Here is a 14085-nt window from a genome sequence, read left to right as displayed (position 1 = left end):
TTTTCATCACCGAGGAGTTTCTGTCAAGCTAGGGTGCGGCTTATTTTTAAAAGTTCTCAAAACCAAAAATTCGTATGCTCTACTGAATTCAAATCACATTAAAAGAGAAACCTCGAAATCTGAGCCAAAATATTAACATTTAGAGGTGGCGCAAGCGTCTTGAAGGTGAATTTTCAGGTTATAAAAATGACCATCAATGAAGTAAACATAACTTTGTTATTTTTCAAGCGATTTAAAACCTCTTGGCATCAACACCTTCAAAATTAAATTTATGTAATCTTCGTGGACCATTAAATTTGACTAAAATCAAAACAAGTTTCAGTTAAAAGCAATTTGTTCCAAATTTTTCCTCATTTTACTGAAAATTTCAACTTCGTTTATCCATAACTTCATGGTTACTCAACCGATTCCTATTCTTTTTACATGCTATTGAAGCTATTTTAATTGTTTTTAAACCTTTCATACGTCACATTTCACTAAAAAAAATGTCTTTACCAAGTTATTCAGCTAAAACTGCTCAAAAAAATGATTTTTTAACGAAAAATGCCAGTTTTTTTTAAATTTTTGCCAGTTAAATATTATTTCTAAAGCTGGCACTGGTTTTTCTCGTTTGTTTAACCTTTGAGGAGGACTTTGCAACAATTTTTAAATAATTTTGAAACAAAAATATGTTTACACATGTTAAAAACTATATGCATTATTCGACTCGTAATTAAGGCAAGATGCTTCACAAATTTCAGTTTTTTAGAAAAAATGCAATTTCCAGTAAAAAATACATTGTTTTGAGAAAATCGACTTTGAAGTGTTCTTCAACTATTTTGTATTTTATACAATTTTGAATTTTATACAATTTGTATTAGAGCCACAAAAGCAAGCAAATCTTCTACAAATTATATAAAGTTTTCCGTTGAGTTGTAAAATCACCTAAAAATGCCATTGGAAACCTTGAAAACAGTTGGTTCAGTACATAAAATTCTAACAAAACCACTCTGTGTTCGAGCCCTTCACATCTCATCATCGTCACGAAGTTTATAAGAAGTTCCATTGTGTAGGCACAAGTTTTAAAATCGCGAATTTACAAAACATTCCTAGGTATGTACAATGTTTCGTAGCTCCGACTGCGTATAAATTGCATCTGCTTTATATTACCTTAATGGAAACACGTGAATGGTAAACTCCAGATACAATATTAAGGTAGATGCAGTTTTTAATATACAGTGCCTTCCAGATTTTGGCAACATCCGCTTTTGTCCATTACCGATTAAAAGCAACATCAGTTTTTGACAAACAATTCCTCATGATTTTGGCAACACATTATAAATATTTTGAAATGGTGATTTAGTACTGATAGCTAACACTTTAATACAAATCAAAATTTAAATACATCAACATGAATATGTTTGTGACATTCAGAGCAGTCGTACTTATGAATAAAACTTTCATATTTCTAGGTTATTCCGTTTAGGAGAAGTTTTATAAAACAGGCAACCTGTTCAAATTCTAATTATTGCTTCATAGTTTGATAAGCTTTATAAATATATAAAGATATATAAAGATGGCGGTGAATTGTAAAAGCATCGCACGATAATATAAACTGTTAAACTGTGTCAATCACGATTGTTTTCTAGTTTTTGTACTTGTAAGAGTCTTTAAACATATGAATTGGATTGAACGATCAAAGAAGTTTGAGCGTCTGAATTGCCTTATTTTTTCCCATTTATCTCGTGAGCATTAATAATGGTTTAGCCAGAGATCTTATCAATCTATTGGTGAGTGATTTAAATTCGCAGCAGATGTAACAATTTCCTTTTAGCAACTTCTAAAGACATTTCAGTCAAAGTTTTTGCGTAAATCATTGATAAACATGGTGCATAATTCTAGATGAGAATTTCAGCCAAATGGTATGAATAGTGTTTATTGATTTTTTTTCACTGATTCCGCAAAAAATACTCTTATTCACGAGGATACAATCCTTTTGGTAATTAATTTTATGAAAATATACATTATACTTCTAACTGATTTGATACAAGGTAATGGTGTCATATTTATACTCTGCTCTTCACTAATCCGCTTGCATAGAAACTTCTAGCTGTGCATTATTGTATGCAATATTGTTTCCTAACTGTTATACAATTCTCTTCAAATGCAGAATCTTCTAGAACTGTCAAAAGCTATCAAAATAATGGAAGGTAAATAAACATTCGATAGATTGTGTTCGATCTGGATTGATCGAAAGGTAAGCAAATTAATTGAGATATAATTATTTTGCATAACAATAATACGAAAACCTCGCTTGCCGTACACAGCATCAGCGTGGCGCTGATTGGCCGTTGACCGTCCGGCTGTCGCTCGATTGATTACCGCTAGAACCAGTTTGTTGTTATGAGCGATATGCGCAATTTTTCGACATCTCCGTAGCAAGAAATACCAAGGTACAAATAAAGCGACTTTATCCAGGAATTAAGGTTTCCCGAAATTCGTATTTTATGAAAAATGTTTTAGCGTGAAGCAGCATATTCACTGCAGCATGATGTTCTATGTTTTGGAGGATGGCTTGCTCGAGGTGTCCGGCGGTGATGATTTTCCTTATAAGAATTCACTAAAGAAATCCACAAATTAACTACAACTCGAATAATGTCCGGTAAAATTACTTCACTTAATTGAAAGAAATTATTAAACACTATATGACGAGAATTTTTGGCAAAAAATAAGACATTCAAAGCACTTTCAACCTGGATAAGTTATCTCCAGATGGCAGAAATTCAATCAAGTTTGGAAAAGTCCAACAAAAACGACCATATTTGTTTTAGTCCAGCAATGAATTCTTTCTTTGATTTAACTTCATTTTTTTAAGTTTTTTCGTATGGCAATAAGTTTATTGCCTAATCTTTTAACTACATTTTTCCAACAAAACTTAGGCTGATACAAATATTAATTTTCTTTTATGTCACCCCCCTTCCAAAATCCGAAAATTTTGAAATCATTTTTTTTGACATCAGTTAGGTTTTTTCAATTTACAAAGTAAAAAACAAGTGAAATAATGATCCAGAGGACGATTAAAAACAGTTTAACAACTATCATTAAAAATTATAAATTCGAAAAATTAACTATTTTTTTTCATTATTTATTTTTTTGTTCCTTATTTATTTTTATCCCACCCCTCGTACCTTCCAAGTGGTCTCGGACATAAAAGAAATTTAATATTTGTATCAGCCTTATCATAATTTGAATTTTTTTAAATTTCCAAAAAAAAATATTTAATCCAGTTCTAAGTCTAAAATTCTAACAGTTCTAATGCGGTTCCTCCAAAAAGTATATTGCTATCAAATCGTATTCTGAGATATTTCGCTGAAAATTCAAGTTTTTTATATTTACTTATAAGAACTATAACACTGAATGGCTAGTTCTACTCTCAAAAGTTGTACAAGAAATGCCTCTGCAAACTCCTTCAAATAGTTTTCCCAAGAAAGTTATTACAAATTCATTCGCGAAGTTCATCCAAAGTACTTCAGAAATATTTCCAAAATATAGCACAAATTTGCCTCAAAAGTTCTTCTATGTTTTTTAATTATTTTTCAAATCCCTAGATTATACAATAATTATTTACGACATTTGTTTTTTGAAATGTCTCTTGCCTTTGAATCTTTAGATGCTGGTAGCTGAAAAATCCTACAAAATATTTTCTTTCGAAACTAGCATAGCTTTGAAGGAATCTACAAAGTAATTTGGCAAAATAACTGAGAAATGGAAAGGAATTATAAAGATATTCATGAACATTTGTAAGGATCTTCCTTAAAACATTTCTTTAACCCTTCAGTCGTCGCGTGATTTGTCACCTTCAGAACCACCACACTGATGCTATGTACGATAAGCGAGGTTTTTTCAACACTGTTGTACAAAATACAACAGCGCGATGATTAAAGTGTTAAAAATAGTTTTACCAATTCATGCTCTGGGATTGCTGTCTAGTGCAATTCCAATTCTTAGAGGCTCTCCGGCAGAAATCTAGGGAAGTTCAGGAAGGAATTTTGCTAGAATTTAAGGATAATTTCTGAAGAAGATCCTGATCAAACTTCTTGAGACATTAGTTTTTTATGTTGTTTCATTTATTTGATTCATATACAATCACTTAAGAGCAGTTCCACAGAAAATGACGACTTTTTTCCCAAATTTCATTTTTATATTTTTTGATTTGGATGAAATTTTGCACATGCTTTCTTTATGCCCAAAAATGCCTTTTTGCATCATCGGCTCGCCATTTTGACTCTAGCCTTACTTTTGTGAAGGGCCTAAGAAAAAAATCCTTAATAATTTTCAAAAAAATATAACTTAGAAACGGTTTGTCCGATCAGTTTGGTGACTTCCGCAAAGTTTTAGGTTATTGTTGGGACTATCTGGAAAAAAAATATACACTGTAAAAACAAAATTGTAATTTTTAATTTATCGAAAATAAAGCTTAAAAATCAATTTTCTCAAAAATCGTATTTTTGATTTTTTTTATTTTTTTATATGTTAAAGTAGACAAAAAATGAAGTCTTTTGCACAGTGGGTCAAGATGGAGAAATAATGGACAAAAAGTTATGATTTTTTGAAAATAGGTGAATTTTTGAAAATGGTCATAATAAACTTTTTAAATATTTTTAAACTCGATTTTATGAAAGTACGCAAAATTTACAACAAAAAAGGTATATGGAAAAATCAGGCTAACTTTTACCGTTTTAAAGATACAGCGATTTTAATACAAAATTATGATATAATTTTCAATTTTCGGTCATTATAATATAACATAGAAACGGTTTGACTCTAGCCTTACTTTTGAGAAGGGCCTAAGAAAAAAATCCTTAATAATTTTCAAAAAAATATAACTTAGAAACGGTTTGTCCGATCAGTTTGGAGTCTTCCGCAAAGTTTTAGGTTATTGTTGGGACTATCTGGAAAAAATATACACTGTAAAAAAACGTTGTAATTTTTTATGTATCGAAAATAAAGGTTAAAAATCAATTTTCTCAAAAATCGTATTTTTTGATTTTTTTTATTTTTTTATATGTTAAAGTAGACAAAAAATGAAGTCTTTTGCACAGTGGCTCAAGATGGAGAGTCAAAATGGCGAGCCGATGATGCAAAAAGGCATTTTTGGGCATCAAGAAAGCATGTGCAAAATTTCATCCAAATCAAAAAATACAAAAGTAAACCGACATTCGAATTCAAATGGAACCGCTCTTAACTTTCGTTGTTCCATCGTGCATCTGTTGTTTCTATCTGCTTCAATATGTTGTTGCTTCTCCTTTCTTCGCATGATGTTTTCTTGTCGAACTTCGTACAAAAATCTTTTCATACTCCAAAAACAATACTATGAAACATCTTAAGAAAAGGATTACTTCTATTAGTTTTGTAAATTAAATTATTTTTTTAACAATCCTCATCCTGATTTCTGAAAGCCTATCAGCAGGAAGGAAAAGCGGGAAAAAGACTTGAATTTGAATCCACCGGGAATTTGAGATGGTCACCAGGAAAATTGTTTTAAACGAACAATTTTGGAGTTCCCAATCTACAAACCATAAGTTGTATGAAATAGTTATGTCTAAATATTTCTTTATTCAGCATTTGAGAATTTGAGCAAGTATTTTCCATCAGATACATAGATTTATACGTTATAGTATCAAAAAACTTCAGAGTTCATGAAAAACATGTTCTAAGATGTAAGATACGAATACCTTCAGTAAAAATATCATCTGTTTTAACGACAAATGAAGAACAAGGACTTTTGTAGTAATTAATTAGAAATTTTATCAAAAAGTGCCATAAATTCTACGGCGGAATCTTGAATTTTCAGACAGGAACTAAGCATTTTTTCCGAATGAATTAGTGTAGACATTATCCAACGAATTATTTCCACATCTTTCTTGTATGATGTGCTCTAGAGATCTTTTATAATTTGGATATGGATTCGTAGAATAATTTGTGATGAATCCTTATATTTCTCAATGTTGTTTCTGGAACGATTCCGCGATTACCATTCGGAAAAATTTGGGGAGCTTTTTGTAGAAACCTGAACGAATACCTGATGCATTTTTTTTAGAAATTTTGAAAGAACAGTTGAAAGCATTTCGATTAAAATTTTCTAGGGACGTTTGAATTAATAATATTCTTAGGTAGGTTGATAGAGAGTTTTGAAATATTTTTTTCGAACAACTTTGAAAGAAGAAAGAAACGCTTTGATAATTTTGTACTAACAAATTAATAATTAATGATTTTTTGTACTTTTTCTTTGAGAAGAGACCTTTCTGGAGAAATTTTGAAAGAATTTCTATAGTTTCCTTATAGGAATTTCTTCTTCAAGCGATTACAAATTCTCTGTCAAGATCAGAAAGCCTAAAGAAACTTCAGTAAAAATGTGTTGAATAATAAAAACATATCCTGGGTATGATTTTTCATGGGAATCTCAGGTAGAACTCAGTGGAAACTGGTAAAGTAGTTTATGAAGAAAGCACTGAAAAAGTATGGGAATAAATCATTAAATAATTCTCGTGGAAATTATCAGTGGTTCAATACCTGAAATGTTCGTGAAAGAATAACAAGGGATGTTATTCGTGATTTCTTTTGAAGATTCTATGGAGGATTTCTTTATTGGATTAGAAAAAGAATGACTAGTTTCCGTAGTGAACATTGAAATTTACAAATATGACTGATGTGCAGCGATGTGAGTAATAATCAAAAACAAATAAAATAAAAACAAATTCATGTAAACTACAAAGTTTGTGAAAATCGTGATAATTACGCCCGATATTACTTCTGTAGAAAAATAATTTCCTAGACTCCCCCTAGACCCCCTCAAACAAAAATCCTAGCTACGCCAATGGGAATCATGCGAGAGTTCAAAAACTATCGACAACGCTGTGTAATGGCAACGCTCTATAAAAATTACATTTATAAATTACCCTCAGCAAAATATTTCCTGAGTTTAAGCAAAAAAAAACATTCTAAATAGGACCTCGTTTCAATGAACAAAAAACATTGAAATATGTATATATTCCAGACATTTTCTTATCATTCGTAGTTGTCGCCATGTGATCCTGAAACTTCCAGGATTTACAATGATAAAAATATAAGCCTTATAAAATTTCCGAGTTTTTCAACAACCCAGATTTGGCATAAAATTCACGCCTTTGTGAAAGTTGGTAAAGCACTGTATTGGATTTTTCATTTGATTTATTAAAAACGTTTGAAATACCTCCACTGATTCAGAAACTGCGAAAAAAAATATACATTTCCTACCGTAATTTGGGGTGTAGTTGATCAGTGGGGAGAAGTTGATCATTCAGGTACCCACATGGATAAACTGTCAAGAGAGCTATGATTCGATTTCGATTAGCACAATTTCTGTGACGTCGTATTACCTGATGGCTGCTTTTGATGTTGCCTTGTTCGGTTTGACATTCAAGGTAATTATACCATGGAAAAACAGATTTTTTTTTAAATGTTTGATGAACTGTTAAAGGGTTCTTCTCCAAACAATCGAGTATTGACAAGGCTATATAAAGACATCATTTAAATAAACTGTGTCATACATTCCAGATATGTTCTGTAAATCCAGTTTTGAGTTTTCACTGTGGATAAACAATCATTTTCTGAGTAAAAAGTGTTATTTTTTGTGCGCGAGTTGCTAATTTCAAAGAAAATTGCATACATTTAGGCATTTAATGTGGTGTGTTCTGTAATTTACAACATTCAAATTTAAAGTTAATCAATTTATTATTAAGTTGTAAGATTTTTGAGAATTAATTTAGATTCATTGATCCGAAATTGAGTGAAAAGCATATCACTTTATTTTAGGAAATTTGTCGCAATAATTGATCAACTTCACCCCGGAATAAAAACACCACATTTTAATTTAAAAATATATTTTTGTAGTTAAATGAACATTTCGTCGAAATTTTGTTTATATAATTTGATAGATATCTAGCTAGTACATGTTTTAAAAATATATGGATAGTTATACATGCATTCTATTAGGAGTTACAGAACAGAACCGCTCGAAAGTGATCAACTTCACCCCATTTTACGGTACCCCGATCCATGCAAAGATGTTCCCACTTTTGTGTTCCGTGTTCGAAGTGTGGTTAGCAGAAGCAATGCAATGACTTTTCATTTTTCTCTCCCACATCGCATCGGGAACGTCTTTCATCTTTTTCCCTGGCGTCGCTCCAAGCGAACGTTTTGTGTTTGACTGAGTAATCTGAGCGCACAGCAGATCCCACTTCCTGCTTCTGCTAGACGAGCGAGCTCTCTGCCCTAGTTGGCACAATCTCTTCGGGCTAGTTGAGTAAAACGTCTGCGAGTTGTTTCGTGACGATTTTTGCAACAACTTTCATTTGTGCTTTTGTTGATGGCACTTCCGTTTTTGCTTGGTTGAAAGTGGGTCTGAAGAACGGTTCCTCACCCGGAGGGTTGATTTCTTTTTCTTGGCTGCTCTCTTCCAATTGGGACTGTTGCTGGAGTTGTAGATGCAGCTAGAGGAACTTGTTTGTAGGTCGACGGCTGATTCAAAGGTTTGTTTAAAATTGGAATTGCTTGCACAACAAAGCAACAGTTAGGTGCATGTCTGGTGGCAGAGATGTGTATATCTGAGTTTGAACCGGGAGCATCGAGAGAAATTGTTTATTTGCTGTACGTATGACTCAGACGGATGATAACTATATATTATTTGAGGAAAACTGGGTGGTAGGAACAAAAAAGATTGAATTTACTACATCTAGCGTCTACTCAAAAACAAGGTCCACAGAATAACTGCATTGTTGGTATGAATAAAAAAATCATTCGAATATGTAACTTATCTCAAACAATCGCTTTTACTACAAACTACTAAGTAGATTTGAGTATTGTAAAATTCTTTCGAAAACCCTCACATATTTTTGGTTGTTGGCAGTTCCAGTCTTAATCTGCGACCGTTTTGATTTTTTTGGCCCGACGTTTCGGCCATTTGTTGTTGCCTTTTTCGAGGGAAAAACGATAAATTGTTTTTGACCATTTTTTCCACAACAAATGGCCGAAACGTCGGGCATAATAAATCAAAACGGTCGCAGATTAAGTCTGGAATAGCCGACAACCAAAATTTACGATTCAACTTCCAGTCGAAACCCTCAATAAATACTAATATGTTTACCAGATTGCGAGAATTGTTTCGTAATCTCGTAATTTCTGCAAATATTCAGGATACCAGTCAAAACTTCAAAACTGGGATAGTACTTCCATAATGTTTACTCATATGTAAATTATTCCATGCGACTCCACAATCTCAAAGCATTTGTAAAAATATCTGAAGCTGGTTACCAGTAGCTTGTAATAAATGCTCCTTTTATTCATACCAACAAGCAGATTGTAGTATATTCGAAAGTTGTAGTAAAGTGACACATACTTGTTTCACATGTAGCATAAACTACCTAGAATGTAGTAAATTCAACATCACTACTTCTTATTCATACCACCCAATGACATTTTGACAATTTGAAACTTAATACTTCCGATCTGCTAGTCAGTCATTCATTGAAAACGAAGTTCTCATCATATTCATGCATTCACATTCTCCTAGAATTGTTGCTTTTATGACTCTCCTGGCACATTTCTCATTCATCCAATGCCAATTGCAAGCATGGTTCACATAAGATCAGCAATTTTGCCAAGCAACATCAGACACATTACTGTTAAATCAATACTTCAACGCACATAAAGCTCCTCCGATGGTACAATTTATGACTGTTATTAGTTTTTCTTGAGGCCAATAAAAATTACAGAGTGTTCCCATGCTCTGGACAAGCATTTTTAACGAGTTTGCTTAACAAAAGCTTCCTCCTTTATCTGAACGCGCGTTGCCGCCATCGTCATCATCATCACAACGAACTGAAATTGAGGCAGTCACCCGAAATGGTTTTTGATTCACGAGATTCGATCAATCAGAAATAATTTTATACCTTCTCATCCTCCATTCATCCGCTCCGAACGCAATCAATGAACTCCAAGCGCTCTACGGCTAGGTTATTGCAAATCCCCAGCACCCTCGGATGTATGTATGTTAGGGTGGCCCATAACTGTAAAAATCTCACCCCAAAAATTGATTCATTTGTTCTTTCAGAAGCTTATGTGATAATTTGAGAGGAACCGATTAGCGATGGGAAGACTATAAATAAGCTTTAAGTTTGAGTGCAAAAAGTTAACCAAACATATGAGAATAGCGGTTTTAGTTTCGATCTCACCCACAGGCGGCGCTGTAGTCAATCAATTTCTGTCGTCATTGTTGAAAAGTTAATAGAATAAATAGAAAAGTGATTAAAACAAATATAGGAAGATAGGCAGATTGGAAGATAGGAATAGGAAAAATTGAATATAAGAATATGGGAATTATAGTTGACGGTTTCCGCTAAAATTTTATGACAGTAGCTTCTAGGAGTAAAAATGAACAAAGCGCAACGTACAATTTTCTTAGTTTAATTTTTTTCATACAAAATAAGACCACCCTTATGTCCATACAGAGCCAACGGATGGCAATCCCCGCATAAAAGCACAGGAATAAATTCGAAACGACAAACGGCATTCATTTCCAGGCATTAAATTTTCCGGGAGCTTACGGGGAGCTTCGATGCCTCCAATTCACTAGCTACTGATGCTGCTCGCTGGCGCTTTTCCGTTCGGTGCTGCGATGACGGAACTGGACGACAAGAACGACCGATCGATCCGACCAATAAAACTACTGGGAAAAATTTACATAAAAATCGTTGCCCGTCGTTGATTCGTTCGTTTGTTTCAACTCGGCAGCAGCAGCAGTTGCCGAGGGACCTTGAACGAGAGTTACACTGTTCTTTCCCACTACTGACAGACGGGCTGTAGGGTTGCAAAAGGGCTGAAAGCAAGACTGCGTGGCAATGGGAGTGCGAGGGAGCTTATCGAGCTGTTCGACAACAAGCTAGCAAGAGAATGTCTCAGATGTCGTTAAAACAAAGACATGACAAGTCCCCGGGAGTAATTTAAATGCAAAGCTTGGTGCGGAGAAGACAATTGTTTTCCGTTAAAGAGTTGTGCGGGGGAGCTGTTGTGGTTTTAATAAGGTGATTTTTTTTTGCTTCACAGTTACGTTTCACTTCACTTTTTCTTCCCCATCTCTGGCTTTGAATTAACTCAACCTAATGTAACCTAAATATATAACGCATTAATCGTGGCAATGGAAAACCGACTCATACTCGGATTTCTGATAATAAATCAGAAGTGTACCATTTGACAGATAACTTTGGATTACGCTGTACGCTGAATTTTTTTTTTTTTCAATTTTACAATGAAGCTTTCATGCCAAACACTGTCGAATGCTTTTTCTATTTCTAGAAGAGCAAAACCAGTTGAATAGCCGTCAGTTTAGTTGGAACGGATCATATCTGTTACACGTAAAAGTTGATGAGTGGTCGAATGACCATGGCGGAATCCGAACTGTTCATTGGTAGAAATTGAATTTTCGTTGATGTGGACCATCATTCTGTTCAAAATGTTCTTTTCAAAAAGTTTACTGATGGAGGAAAGCAAACTGATTGGACGATAGCTAGAAGCTTTTGCAGGATTTTTGTCCGGTTTTAAGATTGGTACAACCTTGGAATTTTCCCATTTGAAAAATATGCCAACTGCAAACATTTGTTAAATACATCAACTAAGAATGATAAGCTACTCTCTGGAAGCTTCTTAATTAGGATGTAAAAAATTCGATCATCGCCAGGGGCTTTCATATTCAAGATTTTTTTCATAATAGTTTTCATTTCTTTCAAAAAAATTTCAAAAATGTTCTCTTGATTGAGAATGCTTTCGAAGTCCTGAGTAACTTGATTTTCTATTGGAGTTGGAGTCCTAAATAAAAATTATGCTTCCTTTAAACAGCAAGTTTTCGAGCTTTTCCGCAATAGGTTAGTAATAATTTGTTTTTCACTTTCAAGGCCGGAATTGGCTTCTGAGGTTTTTTCAAAATTTACAAAAATGCTTCGAGCCATGGGCCAATTGAGAAATTTTATCATCAATAATTTTGTTTTTTAATTGCGACACCATTTCTTAATTTCTCTCTGCAGATGCGGTGAGATTGCCTTCTTCTGACGTTTATAAGACGGATCAAGAGTTTAAGATCATCGTCTATAATCACGGATTCAAATTTTACTTCACATTTGGGAATTGCAATTCTCCTGGCTTCAAAAATGGAATTTGATAAAAGTTTCAAGAGCATTGTCAATATCAAGTTTTGTTTCTGAAGAAATGTTGACATCAAGATTAGAGTCAATATATGTTTCACATATATTCCAGTCGGCTCGAAAATAAATGAAAGTGGAGCTGATAGGACTGAGTATAGCTTCATGGGATATTTGGAAAGCAACAGCATAATCAACGTGAGTAACCAGTTGGCTACGAAAGTGACTAGAGTATGATAAGACCGAATAAATCTTAGAGCGGTTTCTAGAAGAGGAAAAACTTGTGGAGCTATAAGGGTATTGTAAGTGAGAAATATCCTGAAGAGCACTCGTCAAATTATTTCTGCCTTTGGAATTACTTTGCGAATTATTCCATGAGCGATGTTTGGCATTAAAGCTACCAACGATAAAAAACATTAAATAATGGCGAGTCAATTTCCACAAGTGCATTGAAAAGGCAAATAGGCATTGAAAAGGCATATAGGCAGCTATGAAAGTGTATTTAACAAGCTGTGTTTTAACAGAAACAACAAAAATTAAAAAAAAAAAAAAGGGTTTGAATGACTATTTAGATCTCTTTTGAGTTAGGATCCAGGTTCAAAAATGTTATTGGCTGTTAGAAAATTGAACAGCTCGTCCTCTTTACCATTAAAAGAACAATTCTTATTTAAAATATTCAAAAAAAGTTTTGGATCCATTGGTGAAACGTCAGCCCATAACAATTTTATTATTAAATATTACACCAACATGGACTTCTTCAGCCATTGTAGTGGTTTTGAACATTGTACCAATCATTTGATTCACTTTAACAGTTAAAAAAATCAAAATCAGAGACAGTAGTAGTAGTAGGCCCACTTCCAGACGATTTTTTGTTGGGATTATCCGTTGATGAAGAGACGTCATAGGAGTTGCCTGCATGGGCTGGGGTTTTGCTATATGATTTGAAACAATTAGGACGGGTATCCATAGAAAGGCAATTTGAAGAGGAGGAACTGCCTGCTACAATATCGACATACGAGTTCCTTGGGTAAATCCATTAGAAATTAATTGATTCGAACAGCTACCTGATGGAAGAAAATTGGCTTCTGTATGAGCATGATTATAATAAACTTTGTGAGTGAATGAGATTCTTAAGTAAGCGATCGTTAACTGAAAGATTATCATTGTTGGAGGTTCTGCCTAAGAAACGTAAAACGTTACCGTTCATCTTCCTGGTACGAGCCTCGACGATTGCTTTGGGAGAAGGGCAAGCCCAAAAGTTAGACTTATGGTTGCCCCCGCAATTTGCGCATATATACTAATCGGTATCTTCCTTCACAGAACAGACGTCCTTAGCGTGAGAAGAAACTCCGCAAATCATACATTTAGCATCCATGCGGCAATATTTTGTCCCATGACCCCACTTTTGGCACCGACGGCTCTGAGTGGGGTTCTGGAAATTTCCTCCAGGTTTCTGAAAAAGTTCCCATGTCACATCGAACAAAAGTCTTGTTTTTTCTGAAGCTTTAATTTTTCAATCTTTTTTGTTAAAGTGAACTAAATAATATTCCATAGAAATCCCTTTTCGAATAATGCCAGATTGGGTTCTCTTTTTCATAATAATTACTTGGACTGGGGAAAATCCAAGTTAATCATTTATTCCGTTTTTGATCTCTTCGGGTGACTCATAAACACTTGAGAAACCTTTGAAGATGACTTTGAACAAACGTTCAGTTTTGTCGTCATAAGTAAAAATGTGTGCTTCTTCTCTTCAAAAAGTTTGAGAAGAAGATCGCGTGCTTCAAGAATTTCTGGCAAAACGCGACAGTCTCCCTTCTTTGCGATTTGGAAGGAATCCTTGATTCCTCTAATGGAGTTCAAGATCTCCTGCCTAAAT

The 14085-nt window shown here is 33.9% G+C and overlaps 1 protein-coding gene and 1 long non-coding RNA gene across 4 annotated transcripts in view; one reads left to right on the top strand and one right to left on the bottom strand.

The window, feature by feature from the left end:
* Positions 1 to 14085, bottom strand: part of LOC5568798 (potassium voltage-gated channel protein Shaw) — a 424985-nt gene that overhangs the window by 286567 nt on the left and 124333 nt on the right. The window lies entirely within an intron of this gene.
* LOC110677028 lies at positions 2178 to 2657 on the top strand. The gene is made up of 2 exons (XR_002500907.1): positions 2178 to 2236; positions 2307 to 2657. It is a non-coding gene; the product is annotated as an uncharacterized LOC110677028 (long non-coding RNA).

Source organism: Aedes aegypti, chromosome 2, assembly GCF_002204515.2.
Source record: "Aedes aegypti strain LVP_AGWG chromosome 2, AaegL5.0 Primary Assembly, whole genome shotgun sequence".
NCBI classification, from domain to species: domain Eukaryota; kingdom Metazoa; phylum Arthropoda; class Insecta; order Diptera; family Culicidae; genus Aedes; species Aedes aegypti.
The sequence above is the reverse complement of the archived record's forward strand: the minus strand, read 5'-3'. Positions and strand labels throughout refer to the sequence as shown.